Genomic DNA, 13968 nt, shown 5'->3' on the forward strand with positions numbered 1-13968 from the left:
GCCAACATAAAATTGTGCATTCATTCATTCTTTCAACAAATATTCCTTGAATACCTACTGTGTGCAAGCATAGTACTGGGTACTGAGCAGGAATGAGACACACACATGGCACCAAGCAGCATGTGGATTAAGACCTGGCTATAAAGACATGTAACCTATTCTCATGCTGTGGGACTAGTTGAAAGGAGGCAACGCAAGGAAAACACTGAGAAACAGGGTGGAGAAGGGTCATACACGTCCACGCTGAGAGAAGGGTTTCCCTCTCCCCTCTCTCTCTTTACTGAATGCCCTCTGATTCCTATTCTCCTTCCTCCGTCTGTTAGAATGGCTGTTTTAATGTGTACCTTCAATGTATGTATGGTGCTCTTATAAAATGTGCCATTATTGTTTATATGACACATATATGTGGTTTGTGCATTTTCAATTTGCATTCCCTCTTTACTTTTCTCATTTGAGCATTGTGGTTTTCAGAGCACCTGTGTGTACATTTATTCCTATATTTCTAGTTGCCGTGTAGTACTTCATGGTATGCATTTACCACATTTTTTCCTCTCTGTTCTTCCAATGCTGGACATCCAGATAGACTCCAACTCCTGCCACCACAAATAACATGAGATGAATATCCTCATATATGTCTCCTTATGAGCCTGGGTGAGAACTTCTTTTACATATATCTATATATACCCAGAACTAGATTTAATCAAATTATTCAGTGTGTGTTTAATTAACTTGGCCAGGTTCTGCCAACTTTTTCACCAGATCTCCTGCCCTAGTCTACTTTCCAAACAGTAGTGAATAAAAGTCTCTATATCCCAACATTCATGCCAAGAATTGGCATTACTTCCTGATCTTAATATGCTAATACAAGTATTTCTGATATCACTGTGAGTGATGATTAGCATTAGTGATTATTAACAATGAGTGATTTCTCATTGTTGTATTGCTTTTCTCTCGTAACTAATGAGTTTTGGCACATCTCGTTATGCACATCAGTCTTTTTGGTTTGCTCTTACGTGAATTGTCTGTTTCTAACTTATGCTGTTTTTTTTGGTTGGGATTGTAATCTTTATCATTTTGGTTTTCAAGGAGTATCTGATATTAATTCCATTTTTAGTGTAAGATATTACACAAATGTTCTCCAATCTATCATCTGGAAGATTTTTTCATTATGAATATGATGGGGTAAAATCTGGAAGACTCTAGAACCCTCAAATCTAGACTCTTAACCATGAGGTAGTATAGGCATAGGGCCTAAAGCCTATGAGGATGTTTAAATTGTCTTTTTCAAATAGCTACAGTATTTCCAGACTGCTTAGATTAAATTCCCATAACAGATAGCAATAATTTTAAAGAGCTTTCTTTTTTTCATATTACCAAAATGCTCCTGTATTCTACTTTTGTATTTATTTGTTACAGATGATTCCCTGTAATCTTCAGATACTGTGGTTTCCAAAATTCACATTTTGGAGCAAGCAAGCTTTCTGCAAAAATTTGCCATAGTTTACCAAAATTATGAGCAGTTAATATTTCACAAACGTTTATTGTGTGTTATTTATAACTTGTATGATTATATACTTTTTCAAAATCTTCATGGTGTTTTGTAATCAATGATAATTTTTTCTCAAAAACATGTTTATGTTAAGACTGAATGTAAAAATAAATGTAAAAAAGTGTTTCTTAAGCTACTGCTATATATAAAATACTATGATAGACATAGAGTAAGGACATGAGGGTAAGTGGAAATAAATTCAAATACATAAAACATAACAGTGTGCTCTTAAAGTTCAGCTGGGCAAATTCACTCATTCATTAGCAAAAATCATTTATTGAATACCTATTACATAGCACAAAAAGATGTCTGACCCATCATAGGTATTCAGTAAGTACTTGAATGAGTGAATGAACATTAATTATTGCTTTTAATATTGTGTAGCAGAGGTAGATTCCAGATACTGTGGAATCTCAGAGGAGCATTTGCTTCCTCAAAAGATTAGAACTTGTTCCCTAGGAAATACCTGAACATATAAGTAGCTTCCCAGAAAATGTCTAGGTAAAGAGAAAAGGTAGGAGGAAGAATTCCAGGATCCTACCTTCATATACACGGGGGAGGTTACGAAGTAGCCTGGAGTGTGCAGGGGCAGCTCACCCAGTCCAGTACTGCTGGGGCTGGGAGTGAGAGGCAGGAGGAAGCAAGAGATAAAGGGAGAGTAGGTCTGCCATAGAGGCCAAGGGAAGGGAAAGCACTGAAAAGTTTTCAGCTGAGCGTTGACATGGGACTAACTTGCTGTTTAAATAAGATCATCTGGCTTCATGAAAAAATAGATTGAAAAGTACTTAGAGTGAAGAGAGAACAGCAAATTGTGGGCATGCATGCCTCAGTCAAGTCCAACTCTTTGTGACCCCAGGGACTGTAGCCCGCCAGGGTCCTCTGTCCATGGGATTCTCCACGCAAGAATACTGGGAGTTGGTAGCCATTTCCTTCTCCAGGGGATCTTCCTGACCCAGGGGTCAAACCCACATCTCCTGTGGCTCTTGAACTGGCAGGCAGACTCTTTTACCACTGAGATACCTGGCAAGTCCAGAACAACAAATTAGGAGTCTTTTATATAACAGGTCTTCCCTGGTGGCCTCAGACGATAAAGCATCTGCCTGCAATGTGGGAGACCCTGGTTCGATCCCTGGGTTGGGAAGATTCCCTGGAGAAGGAAATGGCAACCCACTCTAGTACTCTTGCCTGGAAAATTCCATGGACCGAGGAGCCTGGTAGGCTACAGTCCATGGGGTCACAAAGAGTTGGACACGACTGAGCCACTTCTCTTCACTTGGGATGAAGAAGAATCTGTTTTCATATTATAGATATTTAGGTCTGAAATAGGACTTGATGATTGATTGGAGATGGATGGGGGTTTGAAGAAAAGGGAAAAGTCAAAGTTGATCCCACTCTTTCTGCCTGAGAGACTGAGTGAATGAATGGTCCTGTCACCAGCTAAGAGAAGGAACACAGAATTAGGAAAGTTAGACGGAGGAGAGGTTTTGGGGATGTTCTGTATATATCTCTAGAACTTTCAAGTAAAGATATGCAGTAGGTGGTTGAAAAAAGAAAAAATTCAAACAATGCAGGTAGACTGTGATAAGAACCCAAAGAGTGAATGAGATAAAGGGATTTCAGAGTAGGAAGGCATTACTATGGACCAAGGGATTCAGAGGAGCTGGTGGAATAAAAACTGAATCCTGACAGATTGGCAGACTGTATATAAACAGAGAGGCAAGAGAGCATTCTGCCCAGCACACAGTAGTGGCTTTAACAGGCTCTGACTTTACAAGGCTGCTGGAACCTGGGAGGAAAGAGACTTGAACTGGCTGGTCCTGGAGATGCTGAAGAGCTGGATCCTCTTCCTGAGCCACCCTGACTCACAGTCCAAAAAGTGCTTGCTAAAGAGGGAAGTGAACCTGGGACCCACTTGGCAAAAGGAAGGAGAGAGGGGCATGACAGGAGAAATTTACCTGGAGATTGGCAACAGTCAGAGTGGCTTAGAAAGCTCTGTCATGATGCTGCAGCATCTAGAGGCTAAGGGAACAAGGAATCTAGTAGCTTCCAGGTCTGAGATAAAGGAATAGTCAGAGGACCATCTAGCTCTGGCACAGCATACAGGAGGTTTTGGATAAGCAGATGAATTCCACCACACTACCATCAGTCCCACAGGAAAGGGAAATAGAAATGAGAAGCAGAGGTATGCTGGGGCTCACTAAATAGAATAGCAAAGTTTGATAAACTGTATGTATCTGGAAAATGAGTAAATTAGAATGTTCTTTTGGTTGGAAGCCCTGAATTTCAAGATTGGTAGAATACATTTTGTCCTATCAACTCACTGAGGGTTGGGTTCGTTATTTTTCTTAATAAGATACTTGTTAATAAATATATTTTTAGTGAAAATCAACCTGGCAAAAATGTTTAGAATGGATTTAAAAGAGAGGGACTGGAAGCAGGTCATGCCAATGAATGGATTATGAAAGATCCAGACACAAGTAAGAAGGGCTGGGGCCAGGGCATAGGAACAGAAAGCTGAAAAGAAGAAACGCTTATTGTACCTGCTTTTAAATCTGAGTTGGTACCAGCATTATAGTTGATTTATCTTAGCCAATGCACACTGAAACAAAGTTTTAATCCTAGCATAAGAATTGATTTTTTAAATGATTTCAAGAACATAATTAGAATATATTTTTTGCCCATATATATAGATATAGAGTATATTCGATGATATAGATTTAAGATCATAAATATATACTTAAATTATAGAAGAATTTCAAAACAGATGGATAAGATCCAGTGCATTCAAACTCTAATTTAGTATATAACACTCAGGGTTTCTGTATTCTTTTAGAACTATCACAAAATTTTTCAAAATATCTCAAATAAACTTTAACTCACTTCGATTTGATATATGTCATTAATGACGTCTAGGAGAAAGAGATGGCTGTGAAAGCAAGTGAACAACGGAGGGGTATAAAGAATTCAACATCACGCATGTAAGTGATGATACTGAATTAAGACATTGTAGAAATGCAAGATTTTACATTTCTATTATACTTAATTAACTAGGTAGAAAATGACACAGTTAATTTTTAATGTATTCAGTGCTTAAAAAATTAGCTTGGTTCTAGTACTGAATACCTCAGATGATGAAAGTAAGAAATGTATGTTACTTTTTATTTGCTTCCTAATAAAAGATGTTTTCAGGGCATCCATTTACTTTGGTGGATTGAATAAGTTATAATTGCATTTGGTAGAGCATTTTAAATATTAAAAAAAAATTTAATTTGTAAGTAATGATTTGGAATGCTAAATGAAAAACATCAATTTCAAGAGCCACATCCACAGTAATAGTAGTCAGATGATTCATTCACATTCACCACAGGAGCTGGTATTAGCAGTTTTAATTTTAACCCTTTTCTTTAACATAATGAAATAAGAATTAGAGCATGTCTGTTAGTAATGAACAACTCCTTTATCAGAATTTATATAAATAGTGTCCTTAGAAGCAAATCAGTGTGCTGGGCCTTGATCGTTGTGGTAGGAATTCAAATAATATCATCAATAAAGTATAATTTCTGCCCTTAACAAACTTAAAAGTCTTATGTATATAAAAATTGTAGTGACGAGTGGTGTGAGTTTTTTTGGCAAGTGTGTTTTTTTAAGAGACTGTGTAAATAATATACCTTTGTTTAAATCGCGTGAAATATACAATTGTTAAAACAGCAGGAGTAATTAGAAAATACCATTTGATTTATGGAAATTCACTTTACAGTTAAACTTTTAAGATACTAAGAGACCTGGCTCATTGGGACATCAAAATTGTACAAAGGGTTTAAAAAATTTAGAATAGATCTAAATAATGTTAAGTAAAACTTAACTTTTAGAAAACAAATGAAAGCTTTTGAAAACACTGCAAAGCTAAAGATTATAGGGGACTTAATTTATCTCAAGGGATAGTATATTACTTTCCTAGGACTGCCATAATAAAAGACTACAGATGACATGACTTAAACAACAGACTTTTATTTTCTCATAATTCTGAAGACTGGAAGTACTTTCTTCTTGACTTGTAGAGGGCAGCCTCTTGCTGCCTATTCACATGGTCCTTTCTCAGTGCACACACATCCTGTGTCAATGTGTGTGTCCAAATTTCTTCTTATAAGACACCATTCATACTGGATTAGGTTTAACTGCTTCATTACAGCCTCATTTTAACATAATCACCTCTCTAAAGACCTTATCTCAAATGCAATTACATGCTGACCTACTAGGGGCAGGATGTCAACACATGAATTTTTCAGGAACACAGTTCAGCTGTAACACCTGTGTAGTGCTATTATGTATAAGAGATATGAATCACAATACTTTTTTCTTCAATTTACTAGGACCAAGGTTGGTGTGAAATGTAAGGGATAGTGTCCTCTTAAGACTTCCATAACCCTGGAGGTACAGGAGATTGGGAAGCATCTTTTCAAATATTTAGAAGTATAACTGGTGTAGTGAAATAAAAAGATGCTTGCTCTTGGAAGAAAAACTATGACAAACCTAGACAGTGTATTAAAAAGCAGAGACAGTCACTTTGCTGACAAAGGTCTGTATAGTCAAGCTATGGTTTTCCAGTAGTCATATATGGATGTGAGAGTTGGGACTGTAAGAGGTGAGTGCAAGAATTAGATGCTTTTGAACTGTGGTCTGGAGAAGACTCTTGAGAGTCCCTTGAACAAGCAAGGAGATCAAATCAGTCCATCCTTAAAGGAAATCAGTACTGAATATCATTGGAAGGGCTAATGCTGAAGCTTCCAATCAACTGATGCAAAGAGCCAACTCATTAGAAAAGACCATGATGCTGGGAAAAGACTGAGGGCAGGAGGAGAAGGGGGCAGCAGAGGATGAGATGGATGGCATCACTGATTCAATGAACATGAGTTTGAGCAAGCTCCTGGAGTTGGTGATGGACAGGGAAGCCTGGCATGCTGCAGTCCATGGGGTGGCAAAGAGTGGGACACAACTTAAACAAATGAACAACAGCAACAAAATAATTGATTGCTTCATGTCAAGTTGTACTTGCAGACAGAAATTATACAAGAACCTTCTGAAGATATTTTCAGATCTTAAAGTTAACTATCATTCTTCCCAGTCCCCTAAATACAAAATTATTTATCAGGTCTAGACACTATAAAAAAATTGTGATAGTAACACACAATATTATTATCCAGTTCTTTTGCCAGAAACAAATTAATTTTGAGAATGGAAGTTTACACAGTTTTAATAGCACAAAATTTCATTATGTAATGTATATCTGTTATATTCAAAACAATTATATTAGAAAAGGTGTGTGAGAGGGTTTTTAATTAGTAAATTTCTTAAACTGTTATCATGTCTTGTAAATATATTGTGACCCAAAGGCAAGAAACCTATTTAAATGATCAGATGGGTTCTAAGTTAATAGAGCAACTTTCAACCATGCAATAGCAATTGAAATTTTCAGTACAAGTTGTAACAAGTTTTTTTCATGCAACTAGGGAGCTATACTTTTAATTACAGTAAATAAATGATTGAAAGAATTCACCTTGTTCGGAACTACTTCTGAAGCATTCAGTTCAGACTTCGCCTTTTTGGTTTGGTGATTTATAATAGAGATAGCTATCACTGCTTCTCACTGAGTAAGGGAAGACACAAAACCAATAGTTTGAATCTTTGAATTGCCAACTTCCCACGTCTTTGAGGTTCTTCCATAGTCAGTACAGCAGGAGGTAGTTGATGCGTAAGCACCTCTGCCTTCACTCCACCCACAGAAAGTGCTGGATAAACATAGCAGAATCATTTGGGGACATAAATTTAAATCCTGAATCCATCTGGCCACTTGAATTAAAATAAAATCTGAGGCAGTTTTCACGTATGGACTTACATTAAATATAAATAAATGTACCTGTACCGTGTTCTGTATTGTGGACCTGTCTCTGTATGTACACAATGTGAGGGTGAAATTCTGAATTTCTGTAAATGCTTGTGACACTTTAATAATCTTTGTGATGTTCACATCACAGTCATGTGGAAATGCAAACTACATGATACACTTATATCCTGAAAGTGGAATGAGTCACCTTGAGATGACTGCTTTGTCAGGCTCGGTTGAATCAAAAGCCCATCTTGTCTGACACAATGCTGTTAGGTTGATGTGTTATATTTCTGTGTGCCATTCTCCCTCTGCCTCAGAGGAGTGCGTCACAGAGGTTGCTGGTAAATTTCTTAGGTAGTATTAATGAAATTTGAATATATTGAAAAATATATGTACAGATAGTTCTTTAACATACAGAATGCCTGTCTGAAAAACAAGCCTCAACCTCCACTGGTAGAACGCTTCTAGAACACCTGATGTTTTTTTAAAAATTATTTGACCTTGGTTCACTTTTAGGGGGAAGAGAAAGCTGTAACAAAGCTGATACTCAATAGAACTGTGCCCAGAGAAAGATTCAGGAGAGGCTTGTTTCTCTGTGAGAAAACATACCAGTTCTTTCCTGGGTTTGCCTAGGTATTTTAAAATCCCTTGTAGCACTGCCTGAAGTTTCACGAATTAGTTTAGCATTTGTTTGAAAATGAAAATATCTCTGAAAGACAAATATATTTCACCAGTTCCTTTTAATCTTAAAACCAGCCTAAAGGTTGCAGTGCTTCAGGAATAGAAGTCTTAATTGGAAGAGCAGAAATATGGAGCTGATGATTTGGAATTTATGAGCTTCGTTGTTGTTGTTCAGTCGCTAAGTTGCGTCCAACTCTTTGCAGCCCATGGACTGCAGCACGCCAGGCTTCCCTGCCCTTCAGTGTTTCCCAGAGTGTGCTCAAATTCATGTCCATGGAGTCGGTGATGCTATCTAACCATCCCATCCTCTGCTTCCTGCTCACTGTTAGTTGAGATGATTCTTCCCAACCTACAAGGACATTCTTATTATATCTCATTTACAGATGAGAAGACCGAAGCATAGAGAGTTTAAGTGGTTCTCCATGGTCATACAGCTAAGAACTGGAAGAGCTAGGTTATATACCCAAACCTGTCTAATTGCAGAGTTCACACCATTAACCACTGTGCCCTCATGTCTTCTGAGTAAGGAGTGGATGTAGTGTGCAAAGAGGGAAGGAGGGTTGGAGACTCCAGTGCTCTATGGAACAAAGCAGAAAGTAAAATTTCAAATTATTAAAGCTGGAGGCGGGGGGCTCTGTGACCATCTCTATTAAACAGTGTAAAGAAGTATATAAAAGTATATAAACATATCTAACCTCTTTTTAGGAAAGAAATTAAGGGACAGAGAGATTCAGTGACTTGCCTAAAATTACACATTTCTTAAGGAGATACTTAATTGTAGTTTCAGAATAAAAATCAGCTTCGTTTTGACATGAGACTTGAAATGTCTGCCAAGCGCCTAAAAGAAGGGGTGACGACTCTACATTGTAGAGTTTCAAGAGCTGGGCCTGCGTGACCATTAGTGCTAGACAAATCATCTTTCCCTCGTGGATAACATCCTCTTCATCCAACTGCAGAGCTAGCCAGAGGGACTGGCAAGTTTCATTGGAGGGGACAAGAGAGATGAAATTTAAAATTTGTAATGTTAAAATTCATTCTAATGAATTCCTAATAGCTATGTAGATGGGATCAAATAATATAATTATATTATTAAATCATGAAATGTTAAATATTAATATTAAATATTAATATGCAATATTTGATGGCCTATATCATGGTCCTGAGGTTCTGAGCCTACTGCCACTGCTTTTTATTTAAGAATGGGGTACTTTCTCATCAGTAATAGCAGTTCACTGCATAAATGAGTCACATGTTCTTCAGGGAGGCAGGTGCAAATTTCAAAATCCTCTTCCAACAAGTTATTGTTGTTGTGTTAAATAATCACCAAGCTGAGATACAGCTGTGAAGAATTCCTGGCCAGAGATACAGTGCATTTCATGAGACCTGGGGAAATGTTTGGTAGGAATTGACTAACCTTTACATAGCTCCCTTTAAACTGAAGTATAAGAAACAAGGAGGAAAAGGTCTATTTTAAATTGCAGAATACTTTCTGTAGTGGATATCACTATAAAGAAACAAGAAAATCACTGTAGGGAAAGATACTCAGTGATTTTTGGAGTAAATAACAGAAACCAGGCACCACATGGATGTCTTACTGGGTAATAAATAAAACCATTTGATATGAAGAAGTTAATAGAATTCTTGAGGGAGGTCAGTCTATATGTTTGTGTTTTATGTAATTGCAGTGAAAGACATTGATGTGTTTTTAGAAGGGTAGTGACATGACCCAACATAATTTTAAAAAGATAATCCTGGCTGCTTTATGAATAATATCTGGATGGTAAGAGTGAAAGTGGCTTGCAGTAGGATTAGCGAAATGGGTGGATATGAGGTCTATTTTAAAGATAGAATCAATAGAATTTGGTGATGATTGGATGAGAGAGACATACAGTATGGGAAAGTAAGGAATAAAACAGGATGTCCAAATTTCTGATTGAGCAGCCATTTGGCTGATGTCAATTTATTTAGAGAGGGACGATAAGAAAAGAAGCAAGTATAATGAGAGAAGGTGGCCCAGGATGTGTTAAAGATGTTAAAGGTAGAAATTTGATAGTCAGCCATGAGGGTTAATGAGGAGATGCAAGGGAAATGAGAGTAAAACTCTAAGAATATAATGGAATTCAAGAGAAGATAATGCTTTCAGACGTAAGAGTGTAGAACGCTGCTCTTAGATTTTTTTTTCAATTCATATTTTGTTAGTTTTATTCTTTCTGAGTCACTTGTGTCTCCACAGTTTAATGCTTGTGTATGTGTGTATGTGTGTGCATATGTGTGTGTAATAATCAAAGTAATTTATTCCAGACTTCCCCTTTGGTTCTGTGTTCTTGTTGTGCTGTGTGCTATGCTTTGTTGCTCAGTTGTGTCTGACTCTTTGTGACCCCATGGACTGTAGCCCGCCAGGCTCCTCTGTCCATGGGATTCTCCAGGCAAGAATACTGGAGTGGGTTGCCATGCCCTCCTCCAGGGGATCTTCCCAACTCAGGGATCAAACCCAGGTCTCCCACACTGCAGGCAGATTCTTTACTATCGACCCACCAGGGAAGCCCATGATCTTGTTGAATACTGTGCTTTTCCAAACTTGTATTTTAGAATGTGGTAGTACTATAATTTTTAAACTTAATGTCTTATGATCTTGAAAGTGTAGCATTACTCTAGTCAAAACAGGAGTACTTAAGCTGTCTTTGTTTTGCTTTGGTGCTCATATGTTAAAAGCTTTTGAGCTGCATACACATGTTCCAAATACATGCTAGTCTATGATGTCAGTCTTTATTTTTAATTGCATAGCATTACTTGACCTATTTCCTTAGGTTTCTATATTTATCAGTTGAAAAATAATACATGAGTGGATGAGTAGCTGTAATCAGTAGTTAGTAAATGATACTGTTACTACTTTACATGCTTAGCACTGTTGCATGCGTGTGGTGGCGGCAATAGATATCTGTTTAATACTGTTTAATATCAAATGGTTGAGTGGTCAATTAGTTCTACTAGGCTGTTTTCTATAGATTATCTTTTAATAGGAACATATTCATTAACCCTTGACATATATTTTTGTGACAATTATTCATGTGCAGAAATGTAAACAGAGTTTTAACCTATATTGAACTGCCCAGGAGTCACCAGATCCTATCACTAAGGGATTTGTAACCTTTTATCCCTTATGCTTTAGCACATATGAAATAGGGACTAGCACTGACAAGTTACACAGATTTTTAGACGTGAATGTATAGGTTTTGGAAAGCAATACTTGAGAGAAAGTCACTGTATGAAAGAAAGTATTATGCATTAGACAAACGTAATATGGAGAACTTGGGCAAACTATACCATGGGGATTAATGTCAGAAGCTGAGCATTTGGAACTGCATATGGAGTTTTCAGTAAACTAAAGTAGTTATTCCGTTTCTTGGATATGTCCCTAAAAACTGGAACAAGTTATTTTCTTTTATACTAGATGATTTAGTAACCTCAAGGAGTATATAGGGGCTTGCTCCTCTAAAATGACTCTGAAAGAAATGAGTTCTAATAAGTGTTTAACATGAAACTTATTAAAATCCTAAGCAGTAGTCTGCAAATGGAACACAAACAATGAATGGAGGCCAGTACAAGCAAGACATTTACAGGAAAAGTTTTTATAGAGATTCTTATAGAGTTTTGATACACCATCAACAATTGTTTCATTTTTGTTAATTTCTTAAACTGGCGCACACTCAGAACATTACAGAAAACATAATGTAGAGAATTTCTCTTATAATTATTGTGATCATTATAGTGAGAAATACATGTTGATAATAGTCTCATAGAGCTGTTTAGTCTCCAATGTTGTTTTACACTTTTCTCAACATACTCCACTATGGAAAAAAATTAGGAAAAAAAAAATTGATCTTTCTCTGTCATGAGCCTCATATCAAAAGGAGTACTGTAATGTATCGAGGCCAAAAGAACCTTCATTCATAGGGGGACATTACCTTCCTGTCATTTATGTCAGAAGTCGTCCGCAGAGAGGCGTAAGCAAAGGAGACACAGTGTGGTAAGTCTGGGGTAATCACAGGGTCAGAGTAATAATGAGAGAGGTTGAGAGTAAAGCTGGGCTAAGACTATGGATGGAGGTGGGCCTCAGACCTAAGAGTAAGGGGGTGATTGGAGCTCTGGTTCTGCAGGGTACAGGAGCACACTGTGGCTTACAATGTCGACAGAGGACTGTTCACTCATGCTGTGACTTTCTATTTACTTCCCAGTGCTAGAGTTCTTCTAGTAGAACTCTGGTCTCCAGAAGACAAGCACCTTCTAAGTGGTTACAGAAGCCAGAAAACGTGCCCTTTGTCAGCTGATCTTAACCTATAATCTGAAATTGAGGACAAAAATGAATCATTTTTAATAAATGAAATTAGAAATAGTACTCAAAATGTTATATGTTTTAAAATTGCAGTTATCTTGAATTGTGATAAAATATGTAATAATTACATTTTTTAAGATCACTGTCCTTGAAAATGTATCTTTTGGTCTTTATTCAGATGCAGTACAAGGTTTATTAAGACATAAAGTTTGTATTTTTGCCTCATCCAGAGAACCCATAAAATGCTGCCTTCATAGTGTGAAATACAGTATTGCTTGAAATGAAATTAATAGTTTATAACAGTGAATTATGAAGCAATGCCTTTTTTCTAGATGTTAGATCAAATGACAGATAATCACACACAAAAAGTAATGCAGAACAGAAAATAAAGGAACTCAGAAATTCTACACCACTTTTTCTATGTTCAAATGCTGATAAATGGTGGCTGGACTACAAATAAACATTTCTGGAAAGGCTTTTTGAATGGTGTTGCCAATTTAAATATATATGTGTATATATGCATGCATGCATGCTAAGTAGCTTCTGTGGTGTCCAACTCTTTGTGACCCTATGGACCATAGCCCGCTGGGTGCCTCTGTCCTTGGGATTCTCCAGGCAAGGATACTGGAGTGGGTTGCCATGCCCTCCTCCAGGGGATCTTCCCAACCCAGGGATCGAACCCACATCTCTTACTTCTCCTGCATTGGCAGTTGGGTTCTTTACAACTGGTGCCACCTGGGAAGCCCCATATGTGTGTGTAAATATATGCATATTTAATTGTTGTTTAGGCTGTTAATCGAGACTTTTTGGGTCCTCTCTGGAAGTCTTTTCTCAATTTGGTGTCAAGTATGGGAAAGGAGGTTGAGATCTGAAACAGTACTCTGTTAGGTTGAGTTACAGAAAGAGTTGCCAAGCAGAAGAATCCAAGTTATAAAGCAGTGGTCAAGGAATCACAGAATATTCCTGTAACTAGAACACATACTGATTTGCCTCTTTATAATTACTTGTATCTCAGAGAATTTCTGTATGACACCACAAATTGACCTCTTCCTGAGGCCTCTGTCTTGTTAGATCTGAGCTTCTCACCTTATTTGGGGAGTATAACTAAAGCATATTAGATGGAACCATTTTGAATTGGATTTTAGGAGGAAAACATGTTTCATCTGTATTGTTACTTCCTATTATGAAGTTTCATATCAACAAGACAGACAAACTGTTACGTTCAAGGTGTCTGTAACACTGAGTGCCTTAAACGGGAGTCAGCTGATGATGAGTTGCTTAGTTTGGTACCCACGTCGGCCACTTTGCACACAGCCTGAACTTTTACCTAATGTACTAGAGCTCCAAATAGAACTTCCTTCAGGCAGCAATTCACTTATGCCCAATCTAGGTGATGTTTGACCTGGATCTGTATACCATGAATGTTTTTCACGGGCTTTTTTTTTTTTTTGCAATATACTATTTAAAATCCTGCAATTTTTATTGCTTTAAGATAATCTTCATCTTCTTTACTGCCTTGAT

The sequence above is a fragment of the Bos taurus genome, unplaced genomic scaffold (assembly GCF_002263795.3).
Source record: "Bos taurus isolate L1 Dominette 01449 registration number 42190680 breed Hereford unplaced genomic scaffold, ARS-UCD2.0 Leftover_ScbfJmS_220, whole genome shotgun sequence".
NCBI classification, from domain to species: Eukaryota; Metazoa; Chordata; class Mammalia; order Artiodactyla; family Bovidae; genus Bos; species Bos taurus.